At 41.7% G+C, this 21,409-nt stretch overlaps 2 long non-coding RNA genes across 7 annotated transcripts in view; both read right to left on the bottom strand.

Moving 5' to 3' along the window:
* Positions 1-1,500: 1,500 nt before the first annotated feature.
* Positions 1,501-10,410, bottom strand: LOC138751794 (uncharacterized). Of its 3 annotated transcripts, none has more exons than XR_011350191.1 (4): positions 9,347-10,410; positions 3,504-3,609; positions 2,090-3,202; positions 1,501-1,943 (listed from the first exon to the last, which is right to left on the bottom strand). It is a non-coding gene; the product is annotated as an uncharacterized lncRNA (long non-coding RNA). The 3 variants fall into 3 exon arrangements; XR_011350194.1 differs by having other exon boundaries at positions 2,090-2,195; positions 9,347-10,409; XR_011350196.1 differs by lacking the exons at positions 3,504-3,609; positions 9,347-10,410 and adding an exon at positions 3,323-3,491.
* A 5,224-nt stretch (positions 10,411-15,634) lies between these two features.
* Positions 15,635-21,409, bottom strand: part of LOC138746536 (uncharacterized) — a 37,542-nt gene continuing 31,767 nt past the window's right edge. For all 4 annotated transcript variants that reach the window (XR_011347010.1, XR_011347013.1, XR_011347012.1 and 1 more), the window contains one exon: positions 15,635-16,118. This is a non-coding gene — a long non-coding RNA (uncharacterized lncRNA). The remainder of the gene's footprint in view (positions 16,119-21,409) is intronic.

Genomic DNA, 21,409 nt, shown 5'->3' with positions numbered 1-21,409 from the left:
AGACATGGTTCACATTGCAGATAGCGGGACGCTATTAGAGCACCAGCAACTCCAGCTCCAATCTGGAGTGGTCTGTAAGGAGTTTGTATGTTTTCTCTGTGACCTCCGTAGGTTTTTTTGCGGGCTCTTGGGTTTTCTGCCACTCTGCTAAGGGTATGGGGTTAGTCAGTTGATTGGTATAACTTAGCAACCTTCTACCATGCTTTAAAATCATATTGAACAAATGTAACATTAAAATAAATGATCTGCTAATCTCTCGCAAATACCAAGACATCTCAATAAAATATTCAGATGGCAATAGAAAACTAAGTCATCTAAGTGTTTGGTACAGGTGGCCATGATCATCTTTCAAGCTGTCTGTTCTAATAAGGTTTCACCAAATGCAAATGAAAATGTGATACAATTAAATGCACAAACATTATTCAGTAACAGATATAACTAAGATATGCTGAAATAGTTCCTGCCTCAACTACCTCCTCCGGCAGCTTCTTCCATACACCCACCACCCTCTGTTTAAAAAAAGCTCATCCTCAGGTTCATATTGAATCTATCCCCACTCCCTCACTTAAACTTATAACCTCCTCTGGGCAAAAGACTGTGCATTCTCTCAGGATCTTATCCACTTCTGTGGGATCACCCCTCATCCTCCTGAATTCCAAGGGATGCGGCTCCTTGCCTGCTCAACATCTCCCTATAGCTCATGGCCATGATTCCCAGCAATATCCTCATAAATCATCTCTGCTCCCTCTCCAGCTTGACGTCTTTCTTGTACGCCGGTGTCCACAACCAAACACAATGCTCCAAATGCGACATTGGACCAGGAGACGATCAATGCACGCCACGATATTCTCCAGCCCGACTGCTCATTCTGTCAGCCCAGACATCCAGTTGACCAAAACCAGCCAAATGATGGCACAGTAAGTGTACAGTCAGAAAAAAATTGGGTTCCATTAGATGGAAAGGTGATATCAATCCAATGGACGAAGAAGTATTGAAGACATCAAAGATCAATGTATTCCATCTCCAGTTTAATGTTTAAATGAAATGGTGAACTTAACATTTTTTTAAAATTCTTGTATTTATCTTTAAGAAGTTCACCAATGACTCAAGGTCTAAAAACCTGTTACACATGAGGAGAATTGACAGGCAGCACATGGCCAAGTCTCTCATGCATGCAAGTCTCCAGATGGCAATTGTAAGCATCAGGCCAGACACAAAAGTTGTAAGAAGGTGTGAAGAAAAATAAGGACAGAAGCCATAGCCAACCACCTGTCACCAGCAGCAAAGCACATCAAGAGCCCCAGGATAGCAAGCAGGGATTTTGTTCGCTCCTTCTCTCTGACAATTTGTTACTCAAAGAGCTTGCAATGATAAACAGATCAAGCCCCAAATGCAATCTTCCTATTTATTTTTTAAGTGCAAAAAAATAAGAGGTGAAAACTCAAACTGAATAAGAATCAGTCAATGCACTGAAGTATAAACAGAAAAAAAAACTTTGCCTTATACACATTTTCATTTTATTACTTTGGAATAGTGCCACACCAGTCAAACGCAATGTCCAAAAGTAAATACAATGACATGATCTGAATTTCTATTTGCACTGTGGTACAACCGAGGCGCTATCAAGGAGTTAACCAGATTGCTGCAAGGTTCGAGTCACATCGAGTACAGATTGTGCAAGAATGGCAGACTTCCTCCTCTGCCAGAGGGCTTTTGAAATTGCATATTAATGGTTGCATTTAAATTCCATCGATGCCGCGGTGCAGTTCGTATTCAAAACTCTCGAGAATGTTCTGCACCCCTCTGGTTTGGGAGCTCAGTTGCGCATCCATGGTGCTCAAACCACACTTAGAAAATATGCTGATGAGAAGGATGTTACATTTCCCATGCATCGTCGCATCTCCCCATTCAAATATGTTCCATACTTATGATCGTATCTGCAGCTAATGTCAACAATTTAAAAGACAAATTCAAATCAAGATCGCAGCAGTAACAATTCAGTCGTGATGTTCTATTAAAATAACATTTGCAGTGAATTAAATCTCAAAATTAAAATCACCTTAAACAAGTTCATCAACAGGTAATTTACCTGTCTTTCTCACTCGACTGGAGATTCAATGACAGGGCGACATGACAGAATCCGACAAGGAACTTAATGTGACTTCCAAATGCTAGTCCCAAATCCTCTGTGTTCACTGTGACATTAAACAGTGGGCAATGATTATTTCAACATGGTTTGCACAAAACTGCTTGGCTCAATGAAACCCTTGAATGAAGCAGAGCTCACACACTGAAGCGATCCTAAACAGGAGGCTTCAGTCTTGCTTTGCTGTTTGATGTCATCTCAAAAAGAGGAGTGGGTGGAAGTGAAAAAAACAAAAAAAAATCACAGAATGGAATTTACTTTCAAATTGGAGTACACATTTATACTTCTATGTCCAAAGTGGTCTCAAAATAGGGGAAAAAGTCATAGCAATTCAAAACATTTAATCAACAGATAAACTGCAGGAAACCTGCATAACTGAAGGCCAACAAAAATTTACAGATACACTGTACAATTTCTTCTGCATTTATCTTCTGCAAAGCAACTAAAGGGAAACCATAATCCATTTCCAAAACACTGAGCAAAATTATTAACTCAGCCCACTGCAATGAGCTTAAATAGATAAGCCCTTTATTAAATCAAGAGACTCACAATATTACCCTGCTTATCTAAGTATTTGGTTTCCTCATTATACATTTAATCAATTTTAATGTCATAGACATGGACATATAATGCAGTGAAAAGTAACCACGAGATTAAAGCAGGGAATGTTCTTTCTCCTGGTACCAAAGCACAGCTGATTCAATACTTCATTCCAAAGTCTTGTTGAAGTACCATATGTTTAATACTGTAAAAAAAAAACTCAATAAACATTAGTTTAGAAATTGTGGTATTTTTGAAGAATTTTGAAATCAACTTAACGTTTTATGCTCTTTCTATAACATTGAATATTAAAATGCCTATTTGAAAACCATAAATGCCAATAAATCCATACAATTGATCGATGAGCATTAGTTCGGAGTTATGAAAAATTTAGAAACTGATTGGTTAATGGAAAATCCTTTGGCCACTGACTAAGTGAAACCTTTTCTTCAAAACCTTTAACAGCGGTGATTTCCATATATGGTATTTAATTTTTCTGAGAGCATTTATCAAATCCTGGGGGAGAAAAAAAAATCAATTTTAAATTCATGCATTAGTCAAATTTAAGCCACAAAATTTTCAAGCTATTCAGTGTTTTTGGGCGAAGTCCACAGCAACTACTGCGCTACGCCTCACCTCCACAAGTGCCGGAAGTACACGATTCAATTTTCATGTGCCTGCAATACAATTCACGTTCAGCTCTGGCTTTTCCAGTGAGTCAAGCCACCTCAGTTTTGCTCTGCGGTTATGCATGTCAAGCCACAACTATTTCTCTCCATGAACCGGAGCTTGCTCGTATATAAAAGTATTTTATCACCTGTCAATGTGTCATCCATGGCTCAATGGCAGCCCACCCAGATCCATGTCAATGTTGTGCACTAAAGTCATGCTCCAAAGACATGAGCAGATTCTTGGCTAGCATTCTGCAAAAAAAGAGAAATTACAAGAGACTGCTGCTGCGTTGAAGGTGCCATCATTCAAATGGGTCATTAAAGTTTCCTATCTGAAGTAGATTTAAAAGATCCCACAGCACTATTTCATATCAGATCATGTAATTTCATATGCATCTCTCAATCAATATTTCTTCTCTTAAAAAGATTATCTGGCCATTATCACACAGCAACATGGGACCTACCTTAGTGTATGCGAGCAGCCGCACATACTACATTTTAAAGCTTTTGATGTGTCCTGAGGTTTTGAAGGACCCCATGCAAAAACAAAGAGGCACGAGACAGCAGATGTTGGAATCTGCTGTGGGAACTCAGCCAGCAGCAACAGTGAGAGGAGAAGTACCTCGATATTTTGGGGTGAGATCTGAATGGATAGGAAACATAGCTTTTTCCCCCACTGAGGTTGGGCGAGATAAAAACTCGAGGACCTGGGCTAAGAAAAAGTATAAAGGCAACGTTAAGGGATCTTCTTCACACAGAGAGTGATGGGCGCACGGAGAGAGTTGAATTGTAAATGCAAGCTCAATTTTGACATTTAAGAAAAATCTAGATAGTCACGTGGACGGGAGGGGAAAGGAGGGATAAGGTCCGTGTGCAGGCCAGTGGCACTAGGCAGAAAAAATGGTTTGGCACACACTAGAAGTGTTATGCACTGTAGCGACAGTAAGCAGGCACAAAATTCAAAGGCTGAACAACAGGCTTTATTCAGCTTAAAGTCTCTGCTGTGGCTAGCTGTGCCCTGCTCCCAAGTGACTGACCTTGAGAGGGGCCGGATGTGGCTTATATCCCAGGCGGCTGATTGGCAGCCGACCGTATGGGGTTTGCTCCATTCAGGTCAACTGATTGACAGCCGGCCAGGTGCTGTCTGCCCTCCAGTGATCTTCCCGCAGGTACAGTGGTCACCCCGCGCAGTAGGCTAGCGGTGTATCACCACTAGAGGGGCCTGCATTTGTGCTGTAATGCTGTATTCTATTACCAACATAAAAAGGGGAGGGGTGGGAAAAAAGTGAGAAAAAAAACTAAGATTGATTACAAATGGGTGTTGACAGCGATACACAAGCATCCACTCAGGAAGCCAATCAGTGCAGATTAACAACATTAGTTCCTCCTTGCTGACCCTTTCAGAGGCATCTCAAGGGATGCTGGCTTTAATATCCTGCTCTATTCCATCTACACTCATGATTGTGTAGCCAGGTTCAGCTCCAACGCAATCCTTAAATTTGCTGATAACACCACGGGTGACGACGACAGAGTTTAGGATGAATCTGCTGGTGTGGTGCCTCGCACCAAGGAGCCTATTGTGGATTTCAGAAGGAGGAGGCTGAGGCACCACACACCTGTCTGCCTTGGCAATACGGCAATGGAGAAGGGGAGTACCTTCCCATTCCTGGAAGGACTCATAAGAAATAGGAGCAAAAGCAGGTCATTCAGCCCATCCCGCCTGCTTCACCAATTAATAACATCACGGGTGTGCACCCAGCTCCACCTCCCTGCTTCCCCCCCTCCCCCCCCCCCCATAACTTTTGACTTTACAAATCAAGCTGTGTTTTAAATATATTCATTGAAATAGCCTCCACTGCTTCCCTCGGCAGAGAATTCTACAGATTTGCCACTCTTGGGGAAAGCAATCCCTTCTCATCTCCATACTAAACCAACGGCCTCAAATCTTGGGACTCTCTCTCTTGTTCTAGTATTTTGAGAGGAGGTCCTCCAATATAGTGAACCCTCTTGGAGCCAGCCACATAATGAAGGCAACCATGAAGAAGGCAGACCAACGCCTTTACTTTTTACGAAATCTGAGGGAATTAATAATTTCATTGCATACTCGATCAGGTGCACCGTGGAAAGTGCACAGACTGGTTGCATCATGGCCTTGCTGGGCAACTCGATTCCTGAAGAACATAGAGGACTGTAGAAAGTGGCAAACCTGGCCAAATCCATCATGGGCACCGACCTCCCATTCACTCAAGACATCTACGAAAGGCGCTAACTCAAAAAGGCAACCACATCATGAATGATCCACATCACTCCAGTCACAGTTTTTCTTTGCTGCTACTTTTAGGCAGAAGACACAGAATCCTGAAGTCTAGCAACTCTTGATTCAAGAACAGTTTCCCTCCACCCCTGCAACCCCCCCCACCCCAAAAAAAAAGCTCAGGTTCTTGAACCTACCCTGACACTAATCTGCCCTGTGACCTCCACCACTGAAATATTGTGATTTATGCACAGGATGCAACTCTGAATATTCATCATTTCTTTTACATTTATTGTCTCCTTTCCTGTTTAATGGCACATTGTATAAATTGATTTATATTCTTGTAGTTGTGTATCTTGTGTACCTTTGTGGTTGCAGCAAGAATAAGTTTTGGTGCAACTGTACATGGCAATAAACTCATTCTTAAATAAGCGTTCAAATGATGACCAATGTTTCTTTGACAAGATTACATTATTCAAAGACCATTATTGTAAGCACATGTGAATCTCAGCATTTTGAAACAAATGGAAACATTAGAAATAAAAAAACCTCCCTACTTTTTTTATTTTGCTATCATGACTGTACCTAAAGTGCTTTTGGAGGCTCCAAGACTTCAGGAGATAAATGCAAGCCTTTCATTCAATCATTACTGGTATTCAATACCGAATACAACCAGCCACACTGAAGCAACACAGATTCCACTCTCCAAGTATTTCTGCCATGCACAAAAAAGTCCTAATGCAAACTTATGCCCCAGGTCAAATTGTAGAATGCAGAAGTTCATTCACATCCAATATAAGTGGAGAATGCTGCACATTAAAATCAAATAAAGTGTTTAATCCACAGATGAAACTGGTGACATTACACAAACTTTACAACAAAGTTCCAACAACTGTGTAACTTTGTTTAAAAAAGTAGCATATTGCACATTAAATGTATTCCTTCCAAAAGTGTCTCCCATTTCCAACAATGAGAAAAGCATCTCTAATTTATATGGCACACACAGGACCTCCAGTCCAAAAGCAAAGTAAATAAGTGGGTAATTAGCAGCATTACAGTCCTTGAGTTATGGCTTAGAAGGAGGCCTTTTAGTCCACTAAGTCCTAACCAACCATCTATTTTTGCAATAGTCCAACACCAAACCATTCTATTCTCCACATATTCCCGTTGATTCTGCTGATACTTCCTAACTATACGCTACTGGCAATTTACAGTGGACAAGTAACCTACCAATGTTGGGGGGGGGGGGGTGGGAGGAAACTGGATCTCCCAGTTGAAACCCACATGATTTCAGGGAGAGCATTCCAACTCCACACAGAGGGCACAGCAGGTCAGAATTGAACTTGGTTGCTGGAGCTGGGAGGCAGCAGCTTCACTATCTGCAGTATTGGGCTACTCTTGTTGTTGGTGTCCAACGAAATTGGACAAAGAAATACAAAAGTTAGTCAGTTCTAAATTATAAAGACTTTTAATTTTTGACAGGAGGTAATAATCACAGTAACATAGCTGGTGTGATAATAGACTAAATATTCTCAGTGGGGACCATACAGCTCCCCTGGGTACCACAGCACATTTAAGGGGGGAGGGGGGCGGCAATGACTGAAATATAATTTTTAAAAATTATTTTTATAAGGTCAGTAGAAGTACAGAAGAAATCAACTAAACTTGACTGTGTCACAAGAAAGTACCCATTAACTTACAGCAGAGTTCCAAGGGGACCATTGCCAAAAAATGCTGGGAATGCTGGAATAGATGATCAATTCACAATGAAATAAAGCAACAGTAAGTAAACTATCAGTTCAGTTCCAACATGACTGGGTCTTAGATGGACTGAATGCAGCCAACTTGAGCAGCATGGAGAAGTTGGGTTGAAGGGCCAGTTCTGTGCTCGACCAAAAAGAATACTAGAATTTAGTGATAATAGGTGTGGCAGAAAACTTGCATTTTGTCCAAAACAATGTCTCATTACCTCTTCCGTTCAATAGAAGGACAATGTCAACGTTGTTAATATTTTGTCCAGTTAAATCACAATAAAAGAGCAACTGGTCTCACCAGATATCATTTGAAAAGCCCATGAGATCACACCCCATCCAGTCGGTGAAAAGCCTGTAGATTATTAGAAATGGGATTCAAACTCTCAGCTTTTACTCAAGTGAGTGCAGGTCTCACAGCTTGTTTACATCTTGCTCAAGAACACAACTTGGTGTTTTCAGACCCTTCGCAGAATCCAAAACGTGGCTGCTTTCTCTGCTTTGCACATTACTCATGGTTATCCTTTGCCACACAAGCAACTTGTGAAATGCAATAGCAGCCCCTAAATTTACTCAAGGGAAGCAGGGCCTCCACACATGACCTCCAAGCAGCACAGATAACAAATATCAAGAAGAGTTCAGAACAAACTGGTGCCCTGCCACAATGCAGGAGGGAGGGCCTTCCTCGAATGATAGATTAAGCTTGCTCTCGTTCTGATGCTGGAGGCTGATTAGATGTGATTACATCAAATCTGCACTCTCATCCGAATATCTCACCCAACAAAGCTTTACAATTCCCCAGATTTTCTCACAGCCTGCCTGCACTATACCAAACTTCCCAGCACCACTGGATATCAGAAATGTCAATATTAAATAGCTCACACTAAAATCATTCACTTGTGAAAAGAACGGAAGCTGCTTCTATAATCCCGAAGGCTCTGGCACCCAACCTGCTCTTTGCATTTAAATCCAGTCTCACCCGCTTTCACTTTTCTTTAGCCGCACAATTGATCCCGAGGGCGATCAAGAAAAATATACAATCAAGTCTGATTTTAAAGCCAGGCCCCTGTATTACATCAACAGGTCGACCCTTTTGAACCTGGCAAGTGCAGAGATGGACTTGTTTCTTGAACAACCGAAGTGCTGGTTTGAATCAGCCAGTAAGATGTCATGTTCACAGCAATCTGCGATACAATAAAGGATACACGCCACGCATAACATGCCATTTACTCGTGAGAAGGGCATCAAATTAAATGAGAGCAGCGTCCGCAAAAATATTGAGCCTTTGACCGCGCTGGCAGAAAGTAGTCACCGTTACCATTCCGAATTCATCTCATCACACGGTGCACCATCTTTTTTTGGTGGGAGAGGTGCACAGATTTTCAGTCAGCAAAGAAACAGATTAGTAGAGAAAGGAATATACAGCTGACTCCGAGCAGTCCTCGAAGATAATCCTGCCTATAACGTAAAGAAATTAAATGATCGCCGTGACGATTGGGGTGAGGTTAAAATGAGCATCGCCAAAGCGTGACCGCTTGATGTTATCGCAGCTGCCACTGCAGCCCGACCTGGGTTGGATTACACGGAGTCACAGATTGCTAGTACACTCTGCGGTCGGTGCCAACGACAGATGGGCAACGTGGAGCCTCATCAACCACAGCCCCTCATTACGTGTTAATTGCATGACTCACATGACATTTAAATGGATATTAGATCGCCAGGTTGTGATTGATCTGCCGGTCAATATGCAACCCTTCCACCACAAGCGCCCTGAAATTAAACACACGAGACAGGATTGCAACATCGGCCAAGCGCTGACATTCCACGGCACGCGTCCATCGTGTTGGTTTCTGAACGGGTGTACAAAATTGCCCGTTGTTATCGTTTGCCCCCTCTTGGATCTCAAAGGCAACAATGTAAGCAACTTTCCACACAACACCGCTGCGAAAAGATACAAATTGTTGCGATAAACCTGGTCACTGACCTTTTTCTGGTCTTCCAGTCCGTGTGTTACAAGCTTTCTCTGGTGGCGGTTCGACTCTGATCCTGTTTCCATTTCCAACATCAGAACTCCCCGTTCTCAGCACTTGAATCCACACCTCTTGCACCTCTCGAAAGAAAGAAAGACCCACCGTGATGGGGCGAAAGATATCCTCAGTTCGGCAACGCACCCTTGTATCTTGATCTGGTATTCTCCATCGCAGGCAACGTTGCCGAAATCTAACTTACCCCCAAGCTCAAAGTCATTTTCTTTCCCCTCTCACCACCCCCCAGATGTCCTGCACCCTTTTGAGGATTTTAAAAAGAAAAGTGTTTCAGCTTCAGTCTAGCATGTCTTGTGCGGACATCGCAGCCACGTTTCCACATCGAATTCAGAACGAATGTTTCCTGCCACATTACGACTTCTGCATCCTCTCCATTTTATCCAGAAACGTGCATGTGAGGTGCCGGTTGAAGCTGCAAATGTTGTCCGCCACGTTGATGTGACCAGCATCACTTTCCAGGCCTATTTATGAGAGCCGATTATCAATTTCACCCGCTTCCTCTTTCTCCACCTTCCAAAATAGCAGAAATTTCTTTTGTCAGCCAGTAGAGTGCTACAAGTTTACCAAGAGACGGGGGGGGGGGGGGGGGAATAGCATAGAAATCCGTAGTGTAAGGCTTGCTCCTTACGAATTCGGAAAGTATCTCAAAGGAACAGATATGTTTTGTAAGAGAAAGCAACGCTGTTTTCCTCAGTAACGTGGATGCCAATAAAACAGTACAGGATAATGATGCCTTTGCAAGCCTTCCAGAAATCAAGGGACTCTTAAGATAAAATCATTCTGTCACTGGGGTTTATTGCATCTTCAGCAGGCACAAGAATCTTGGCATTCAGTTCCAAAAAATCTGCTTCCTTCCAAGCGACATGCACGTATTCTATCTACTTCGAGGAATGTTGCTGCTAATTACAAACGCAAAGCATTGGAGAGTTACCTACCCCGCAAGCGGAACGCGTTGCAGAGACATAGCCCTGTCCCAAGTAAGTGCAGAGAGGGGAGGGGTACGCGATCTGTCCAGGGCCACAGTGACGTCACGGATTCGCGCCTCTTCCTCGCCCGCACAACGTTCCAAAGTGATCCGTTTCCGTGGCAACCCCCGGCGGCGTGCACGTGGCCCCTCGCTGCTTTTGCCCACTAATAAAAGAGTGGAAAATGAAAGTGAAAGAACATAGGCTCCTTTTTTTTTTGCAGTTGAGAGACCAGACAGGCAACCTGTTCATGGCGTTTTGCGCTCTCAAAAAGCCACACCGTCCTCTTGCTTGCAATTTGCATGACGTTCCACTCTACAGCAAGAGCACTCTTGAGTTATTAATGCTCCTCCTATTTGCTGCCCTCGACCATCAACACGGAGCAAATAATCTCCTTTCAAAGTTATGAAGAATAATCTTTCGTTCACACTTGCTGTCCTGCTTGCTCGGGCAACCAGGGCGCAATTCTTCTGATGCATAGATCTTGAAATGTGGTGGATTAATTTGATAGTGATGCGGTCAAAGGAATTGGGGGATTGATTTGCACATACTGGTTGTCATAGAGCTGAATGGTGATGCTGTTTGATGGTTATTTAATGAATGGCAACGATAGTGGCAGTGACGGATGTAGCAAGTTGTGAAATAGCGTTCGCTACAACGTATCAGCATAAACGCTGGGCTCAAACCCAGTCCATTGTCAAGTGAACGTTGCAGCAACGCATGTGCCACCCATCAAATGAGATAGATGTTAAACAGAAGATTGCCCTCAAGTAGAAATTTCGGTGCATATGTACTTTGTACAATGCATATGACATTAAAGTTACCAACTGCACGAAAACCAACAAGGTCGGGTCAGATACAGCAATGAGCTCTCCGAACCCTTCTCCATTGACAACGGCGTGAAGCAAGGCTGCGTTCTCACACCAACCCTCTTTACTATCTTCTTCAGCATGATGCTGAAACAAGCCATGAAAGACCTCAACAATGAAGACGCTGTTTACATCCGGTACCGCACGGATGGCAGTCTCTTCAATCTGAGGCACCTGCAAGCTCACACCAAGACACAAGAGCAACTTGTCCGTGAACTACTCTTTGCAGACAATGCCGCTTTAGTTGCCCATTCAGAGCCAGCTTTCCAGCACATGAAGTACTGTTTGGCCTGGAAGTCAGCCTGAAGAAAACTGAGGTCCTCCATCAGCCAGCTCCCCACCATGCCCACCAGCCCCCCCACATCTCCATCGGGCACACTGAACTCAAAACGGTCAACCAGTTTACCTACCTCGGCTGCACCATTTCTTCTGATGCAAGGATCGACAAAAAGAGAGAAAACAGACTCGCCAAGGCAAATAGCGCCTTTGAAAGACTACACAAAAGAGTCTGGAAAAACAACCACCTGAAGAAACACACAAAGATCAGCATATACAGAGCCGTTGTCATACCCACACTCCTGTTCAGCTCCGAATCATGGGTCCTCTACCAGCATCACCTACAACTCCTAGAACGCTTCCATCAGCGCAGTCTCCACTCCATCCTCAACATTCATTGGAATGACTTCATCACCAACATCGAAGTACTTGAGCTGGCAGAGTCCGCAAGCATCGAATCCATGCTGCTAAAGACCCAACTGCGCTGGGTGGGTCACGTCTCCAGAATGGAGGACCATCGCCTTCCCAAGATCGTGTTCTATGGCGAGCTCTCCACTGGCCACTGAGACAGAGGTGTACCAAAGAAGAGGTACAAGGATTGCTTAAAGAAATCTCTTGGTGCCTGTCACATTGACCACTGCCAGTGGGCTGATATCGCCTCCAACCGTGCATCTTGGCGCCTCACAGTTCAGCGGGCAGCAACCTCCTTTGAAGAAGACCGCAGAGCCCACCTCACTGACAAAAGAGGAAAAACCCAACACCCAACCCCAACTAACCAATTTTCCCTTGCAACCATGCCTGCCTGTCCCGCATCGGACTTGTCAGTCACCAACGAGCCTGCAGCAGACATGGACATACCCCTCCATAAATCTTTGTCCGCCAAGCCAAAGAAGAATTAAGCAACATCTTTGTCACGTGGATATGGTGGGGACCTTGCAATGCATGAATTGAATGCTACGTTTCGTATATGATAACAGCCAGTACACTAAAATGTACCTAATTAGCCACAAAGTGTTTTGGGACATCCTAAGGTCATGAAAGTTCAACATAAAGTTTTTTTATTTTTTTAATAATTTAACGCATAGCTTTATTGCTCCAGTTTGAATTGTCAAGTAGAACACACTAAAAGGTTTCCAACTAAATCAGAAAGTATTGATTAAAATACATTCATTAGAAATGTATTTTTTTAAAAATGAATTGTAGAAGGTGAGCCAGCTGAGTTTTTGCAACTGTAAGTAATTCTTATGTTTGTGTATCTTGCAAGACCAATGGTGTAAAAAAAAGTGACGTGATGCCTGCAGCTAGATTCATAGCGATGAGGAAATTGGATGTTCACACTGCATAAAGATTCCTTCAACTCATTAGTCCCTTTCACACTGGCAACCCACTAAAGAGTAAACGACCTGTGTTGCAATACCAGGCGAGTTGTTCACACTTAACCCTGGTTCATGTGAAAATCATGGATCTAAGAAGGGGCCCAATCTCCAGCGGTAATGTCCCAAATAACATATTCTGAATGACGTATTCTGTACTTGAAAGGCAGTGAAATCGTAGTGGGAATAAAGCACATACGCGCTCAATGTATTAAAGATCGTGGGGGGGAAAAAACATGCACAATTTCATAAGATATATGTGCACAATGTCTAAAAGACTGGGAAAATCTACTGCAGTGGGCTTCAGACTGTTCAAATTTAGGACAAACCCACAGACCAGCTTGTCATTATTCCCTAAACAATAGTGTAAAACAACTATTTCCATAGCATTTACATTGTATTAGGTATTATGATATCTTGAAATGATTTAAAGTATAGGTACACACTGACAGCCCCGCTGGCTGCCCTATGGCATCTCCATTGGCTGCCATGTGAAATATAACTGCACTGATATTAAAACTAACAGACTGATGAACGCATGCACACAGGCACTAATGCCACCAATGGTACCCAGTTGAGTAGATTGGTCATTCACACTACAGCCGAGTTAACTTGGCCGGGCTCTGATACAACCCCTATCAATTATCAAAGCTCAATTGATTTCCCCCCGCCCCCACAACCGCCCAGTTAGAAGAATTTAAATACCAGCTAAACCGCTAAATGCCCACTAAATTGCAAATTCAATCCTCGTTATTTGGCAGTGTGAAAGGGGTTAATTGCATCTGTACTTGTGCATTTGAGGAGCTTGGCTTTGGGTAATGATTTATATGAGCAAGTGAAGCATATTTTTCACTTATTGGAAGAACTTTACATTTGACAAGATAATAATGATAATGAACAGCTCAAGCCTGAAACGTTGTTTAGGTATAGAAACATAGAACTCTACAGCACAGTACAGGCCCTTTGGCCCGTCATGTTGTGCTGACCCACATATTCCCAACAAAAAAGTAGAGAAGACATTCTAGGCACCCACAACTCTCTGTGCAGCTTTATCTTTGTTATATAAAGCTGAGTTTCTCCACCATTGTCTTTTTACAATTAAATTCTTATCTGTTGCAGTCGAATAGGTACTTCAAAAACACTGCAATAGTATAACTTAAATTAAATTGAAAAGAGGTGATAAATACCAAAGATGGTTAGTTAATAAAGATCCCAATGAACAGCAATGAGATAGGTGATGAGAAAATCAGTTAATTTAATGATAGCTGAAGATTAGATTTTGGAGAGAATCACCTTACTTTTACAGCATGGATCAAATTGGATCTTGAAATGAATTGTTTATTGTCACGTGCAGAATAATTGGGTAAAACGCTTTCTTTAATGTGTGCTGTCTTTAAGTAGCATGTTCTTCTTGAACTGTTTTTGTGCTGGCTTCCCTCCATAATGCAAAGAAGCCAGGTTCCATGACAGCAGCTGAGAAATTTGTTATGTAAGTTTGAAATAAAAGTCTACTCTTTGGAAAAGTGATTGTCAGCATTTTATTGTAATATCTTTTGGGGAAATAAACTAGTCATCTTTGCCCAACCAGGTGATGATGATTCTTAACTGTCCCCCTTGGACAGAGGTGTAAGGACAAAAGAGAACACATTTATGCTTTTTTAAAAACCATTTTACTTGTAATTCAACCTGAAATAACCATAGAACATTGCAATACAGTACAGGCCCTTCATCCCTCGATGTTGTGCTGACCCATATACTCCCTACCCTGTAACCCTCTATTTTCCTTCCATCCATGTGCCTGTCTAAGAGTCTCTTAAATGCCCCTAATGTTTCAGCCTCCATCACCATCCTTGGCAAGGCATTTCAGCCACCCACAACTCTGTGTAAAAATCTTACCTCTGATGACTCCCCTAAATTTCCCTCCCTTCACCTTGTACAGATGTCCTCTGTTTTTTGTTGATCCTGCCCTGGGAAACAGGAACTGGCTGTCCACCCTAGCTAAGCCTCTCATAATCTTGTAGACCTCTATTAAATCTCCTCTCATCCTTCTATGCTCCAAAGTGAAAAGTCCCATCTCTGTTAACCTTGCCTCTAAAAAAACCTTGCAGCATCAAACATAACATATTATATGGGGCTTACAGTTATAAAACTGTTTTCCAGCACAGTACACATCAGCTCCATTGAATTAAAAATGAATGCAAATATTTCAAACAGAATATTTGTTTGAACATCTCACCAATTTAATTCACATCCAGAAAATAAGTATTGCAACCTCTTGTGTGTTGTTCTTCAAGTGCTCCACAAATTACTTTTCATCCATGCAGTGTAACAAACGGCCATTAGAAAATATGCCATTTATTTGCTTCATGCTGAGTGATGTGATTCAGTATATGGTAGAACACTTTCTTATAAATACTTGAAACAATTATTGATGCATCCATTTTCAATGGAAGGAAAATATATTATTTTCCCTTGCAATTTTAGATAATGTTTTGTATTTTTTAAACCAACACTGAATAACATTATGACACAATATCCTCTTGCAACAGATGATGGAAGTAATCCTTGATATGTGAACTTTCACAAATTTTCACCATGTCACCAATCAGTCTTTAGGGTATTTGTCTTCAATTAATGAAGCTTTTTCCCCCATAATAAGCAATTCTTATCACTTGAGGGCAGGGAAAGATGAAATAGTCAATTTTTATACTTAATATAAAAAATTATTTATTATGAACAAGCATCAACCTTCATTCTATTTATTGACATTGCAACGGACTCGATTCCATCTTCAGTAATATTATATGCGATAAGTTGTAGTTGAAATTGGAGATGCATTTACTTAAATACAAAGATATGAATTAAAAGCAGTTGACTACACAGTTATTCAATAAATTCAGAGTTGATCTTATTACAACCTACTTGCAATAACCTTTCACCTCCTTGATTATCAATAAATATCTTCAAAGAAGACACACAGGAGACTGAAGATGCTAGAATCTGAAGCTAAATACTCTCTGCTGGTGGAACTCAGAGGTGGGAGAAAAAGAATGGTCAACCTTTCAAGCCAGCGCCATTTATGGAAACTTTGGTTCGAAACATCAGCCGTACATTTTCTCCCACTGATGCTGCTTGACCCACTCAGTTCATCCAGCAGGGTGTGATTATCCTCAAAGAAGATTTTGCTCCACTAGACTTTGAGGAGAAGAGTCCAAAGGATCAACGGTCCTGTAAGATGAAAAAAATGTCTATCTTGAAGGGCTGAGCTCTTGACAATGACTATTTCATAGAACAGTACAGCAGAGGTGTAGACATTTAATCCATGTGTCTACATTGAATATGATGCCCAAATTAAACTAAAACTTTCCCACTTGGTCACGATACACATCTCTCTAATCCCTGCATATTCATATACCTATCTGGAATCATCTTAAACACTTCCATTGTATCTGCTTCTGCCACTACTCCTGACAGCCAGTTAGATTCTCCAGCAAGAGGATGCATTCAACTGTCAAGATCTCCAAAATCTTTCATGCTTCATTTTGATGAACACTCTAAAAAAGTTCATGACATTTGCTTTTATTATCCTGATTTAAGATTTAATTGTTTGCAACATTTCATTTACAGTATAACCCCTGGAATCCGTGGATTGGTAGATGTAGGATAAGTGTATTTTCCAGTTGCCTGAGACTCACTCTTACAATGTCTAATTAATACACCTAAATTACAAATTAACAATTTAAAATACAAAATTACTGTACTTACACTGAACAAACTTCACTTGCATGAATATATAAACTTTTAAAGCATTTTATTTTATTTTCAGTCACATTCTTTGAAAACATTTAAATGTCGCTGCTTCTGCAGATTCCTCCCCCTCCACGGAGCTGCCCAATAAACAATAACAGTATAGATAATGAACCCCTTTCCCCCACCCACTCAAGTTTACAGATAAAGCCTCTGACTGGGGTGACTCTTACTAAGCAGGGATAAGGAGACACTTTAAGAGAGTCACGCCAACAGCAAATGGCATCAACCAGCTCTTCATCTTGGGAGACGCCATCGCTGTTTCACACAACTTTATTCAAACATGCTACGAGCAAAGCATGACCGCTGGCTGAATATTTGCTCCCATCTTCACCAAAGGTTTTTGTGTTACTTCAGATGAAATTTATGTTCACAATTTTAAACTTTTATTTAAATTTAAATTTTCATTTATTTATTTCCTTCAAGGTTTTTTTGCTGTTGGCTTGAATTCTGGATAACAGGAGTTTTACTATATTTCATATATTAGTGTTGATGCATTTTAAATACTTAGGCTTGTTGACTCCAACTAGAAACTAATGGGAAGTTTTATTCAATTTATGAATTTTTACTTAATGCAATGTTTTCCTGGAATGTGAACTGTTCATAAAGCATGAAATGCTTAAAATCAATTTTAAATGTATTGAAGTAGTTTTGCAATAAAAATTGGCCAAATGTAATTATAATCATGTAGGAAAAGCAGATGGTGAAATCTAAGCAAAAAGAAAAGCTTAAAATACTGGAAAAACACTGACGTTTCACTTTGGTAAGTGAATGGTACGGCCTTGGAGAGTGGTGTAGAAGAGAAAGACTCTGAGGTAGACACATATAGACAGAGTGGTGAAGAAGGTGTTTGGGACACATGTCTTCATTGAGCAGGGCACAGGAGCAGTGATGACACATGACAACTGTACAAGACATTGGTGAGACTGTACTTTGAGTATTGCGCACAGATCTGGTTACCATTAGAATCAGAATTGTCATGAACATGTAATGATATTTGTTGTTTCACGGCGCATCACATATTGCTATAAAATCACATTTAAAAATAAATAAATTTGGGCAAAAATAAGAGAAAGTGAGCTGATGTCTGTGGTTCATGGTTCATTCATAAACCTGAGGGAAAAGGGAAGAAGCTGCCCTTGTGCCACTGAGTGCTCGTTTTCAGGGTCCTGTACCTTTTTTCCCAGTGGTAGCAGTGTGAAGAGGGTACGGCCTGGTTGGTGAGGATCCATGAGGATAGAGGCTGCTTTAAGACACCATCTCTTGTAGACGTCCTGGATGGAGACTGATGCCCGTCATGGCGCTGGCCAAGTTCACAAGTCTCTGTAGTCTTTCCTTATCATGTTCATTGACACCTCAATAGGAGATAGTGATACAACTGGTCAGGATGCTCTCCACGATACACCTGTAGAAATTTGCAAGAGTATTTGATGACGTACCCATTCTCCTCACAAAGTATATATGCTGGTGAGCCCTCTTCATGATTGCATTGACATGGAGTCCCCAGGACAGATCCTCAGATATGTTGACAACCAGGAACTTGAAGTTCAACTCTTTCCACTGCTGACCCTTCGTTGAGGACTGGTTTGTGTTTCTCCTGATTTCCCCTTCTTGAAGTGGACAATCAGCTCCTTGGTTATGCTAATTTTGAGTGTAAAGTTGTTGTTGTGACACCACTCAACTAGCTAATCAATCGCCCTCCTGCATGTTTCCTCATTGCCGTCTGTGATTATGCCATCAACCATGGTGTCATTGGCAAATTTGTAGATAGCATTTGAATTGTGGCTGGCCACTCAGCCATGGGTGTAGAGTGAGTAGAGCAATGGGCAAACCACGCATCCTTGAGGTGGGCCCGTGTTGATCGTCAGTGAGGAGGAGTTGGAAAGGGTACGGAAAAGATTGACAAGAATGTAACTGGAACTGTTACGTTTGAAATAGTTCAGTACAATCTGAAACACACCTGTAGGCAGCAACTTGGCTGAGTTAGATGTCGTCTTGACAATGATTTAGAAAAATTTGGGTACAAAGATTTTGATCATAAATTGTAAAATCCCTAAATCATTTTACAGGGAAAAACTTTTCTTCAAATTCAAGGTAAAGCCCTGAGATCATGTAACATCAGGAATAAGATCATCTTTTTTAGACTAAGATCGACAGAAACATCTTTTAGATCAATAGATTACCAAGTCAATGCATGTGGGGATCAGGAGAAACTTAATACAGGGTTTTACTGAAAGGCAGAGATGGCTTAAAGGGCCTAGGTCCCAGTTGTGCTTCTTTTTCTTCTGTTAGCCATAACCATACAGCATGAAACATGGCCTCAGCCCAACTTGTCCAAGCCAAGTTAACGTTCTGAGCTCATCCCATTCTCTTGCATTGGATCCACAGCTTTCTTAACCCTATCCATGCATCTTTCCAAATAGCTTCAGAATATTGTGATTGTACACTGTTCTATAGTTTCTGCAGTTGCTTGTTCCAGATACGCACTACCCTCTGAGAGAAAAGTTGAGCCTCAGGTCCTTTCTAAATCTCTTCCCTCTCCTAAACCTATGCCTTCTAATTCTAGAATCATCTACCCTAGGAACAAAAACAGTGAGTATTCACTTTATCATGCTCCTAATGATTTTTTAAATACCTTGCTCTGGCACCCTTCTGCTTCCCACCCTCCACAGAATAAAGATCCAGAACTGGCTACATCTTGGTGAATCTCTTCTGTATGTTTTCTAACCTAATGTCAGACTGCTCTAATTTTCTTTGCATTATACAAAGCACATGCCACATTGTCAGTTGCTGAAGTATATTTTTAAAAATCTTTTGATTTTTTTTCTGCATGCAATCATCAACCAATTCTTGAGTGGTTATCTCATTGCTTTGCTGTTATTCTAATAGTCAAATGCAAGTAACAATAAATAGAATAGGAGGTTTTGGAGAGGGAACTCATTGCAAGCATACAATTCAGTATCAGTCTTTTCAAAATCATTGCCTATTTGTAGGTGATGCCTGCTCATTTTCAAGCATGCAAGTTTATATATTGTAACTTGCAAGCAAGCAGTCTTTGTATTTCATATTTCAACTTTACATTTTCATCAAATTGATTCTTCTCCATAAACATTCTCTGCGATATCTGCCACCCTATTAACCTTCATAATCAAACATCACCGTAACTGATTGAGCATTTTCTCTGCATTAAAATGCCTGCACCACTGGTAACATTTTAGATTGGATTTTAATCAGATAATCAAATTCTCAAAAGTGACTTTATTCCACTTTATTATCTTATTTTTCAGCTCATTCATAATACATTTGGTAGCCTTAACAACAAGTGCACACTTCTAAGTGCTTTTTTTTTGGCTTCTAAAATTCCATCTGTTCCTAAAACATTTTCACAGTTAATTTTGAACCAGTTCAAAGTACATTGAGTAAAATATCTGGAAGAAAAATAATAGTATTTCTGTCAATCTGTGACTGCAAGAACTAAAGTCATTAATTCATTTGAACTATCATTAATAAACTGTAGACCAGGGTATGTTTTTGCTTTTTGTTCTATATATCTCTCCTTTGGCTTTGGCTTCGCGGACGAAGATTTATGGAGGGGTAATGTCCACGTCAGCTGCAGGCTCGTTTGTGGCTGACAAGTCCGATGCGGGACAGGCAGACACGGTTGCAGCGGTTGCAAGGGAAAATTGGTTGGTTGGGGTTGGGTGTTGGGTCTTTCCTCCTTTGTCTTTTGTCAGTGAGGTGGGCTCTGCGGTCTTCTTCAAAGGAGGTTGCTGCCCGCCGAACTGTGAGGCGCCAAGATGCACGGTTTGAGGCGATATCAGCCCACTGGCGGTGGTCAAGGTGGCAGGCACCAAGAGATTTCTTTAGGCAGTCCTTGTACCTCTTCTTTGATGCACCTCTGTCTCGGTGGCCAGTGGAGAGCTCACCATTTAACATGATCTTGGGAAGGCGATGGTCCTCCATTCTGGAGACGTGACCTACCCAGCGCAGTTTGATCTTCAGCAGCGTGGATTCGATGCTGTCGGCCTCTGCCATCTCGAGTACTTCGATGTTGGTGATGAAGTCGCTCCAATGAATGTTGAGGATGGAATGGAGACAACGCTTGTGGAAGCGTTCTAGGAGCCGTAGGTGATGCCGGTAGAGGACCCATGATTCGGAGCCGAACAGGAGTGAGCAATAAGCTCTCTGAACCCTTCTCCATTAACAATGGCGTGAAGCAAGGCTGCGTTCTCGCACCAACTCTCTTTTCAATCTTCTTCAGCATGATGCTGAAACAAGCCATGAAAGACCTCAACAGTGAAAACGCTGTTTACATCCGGTACCGCACGGATGGCAGTCTCTTCAATCTGAGGCGCCTGCAAGCTCACACCAAGACACAAGAGCAACTCGTCCGTGAACTACTCTTTGCAGACGATGCCGCTTTAGTTGCCCATTTTGAGCCAGCTCTCCAGCGCATGACGTCCTGTTTTGCGGAAACTGCCAAAATGTTTGGCCTGGAAGTCAGCCTGAAGAAAATTGAGGTCCTCCATCAGCCAGCTCCCCACCATGACTACCAGCCCCCCCACATCTCCATCGGGCACACAAAATTCAAAACGGTCAACCAGTTTACGTATCTCGGCTGCACCATTTCATCAGATGCAAGGATCGACAACGAGATAGACAACAGACCTGCCAAGGCAAATAGCGCCTTTGGAAGGCTACACAAAAGAGTC

Source organism: Narcine bancroftii, chromosome 1 (genome assembly GCF_036971445.1).
Source record: "Narcine bancroftii isolate sNarBan1 chromosome 1, sNarBan1.hap1, whole genome shotgun sequence".
NCBI classification, from domain to species: Eukaryota; Metazoa; Chordata; class Chondrichthyes; order Torpediniformes; family Narcinidae; genus Narcine; species Narcine bancroftii.
The sequence above is the reverse complement of the archived record's forward strand: the minus strand, read 5'-3'. Positions and strand labels throughout refer to the sequence as shown.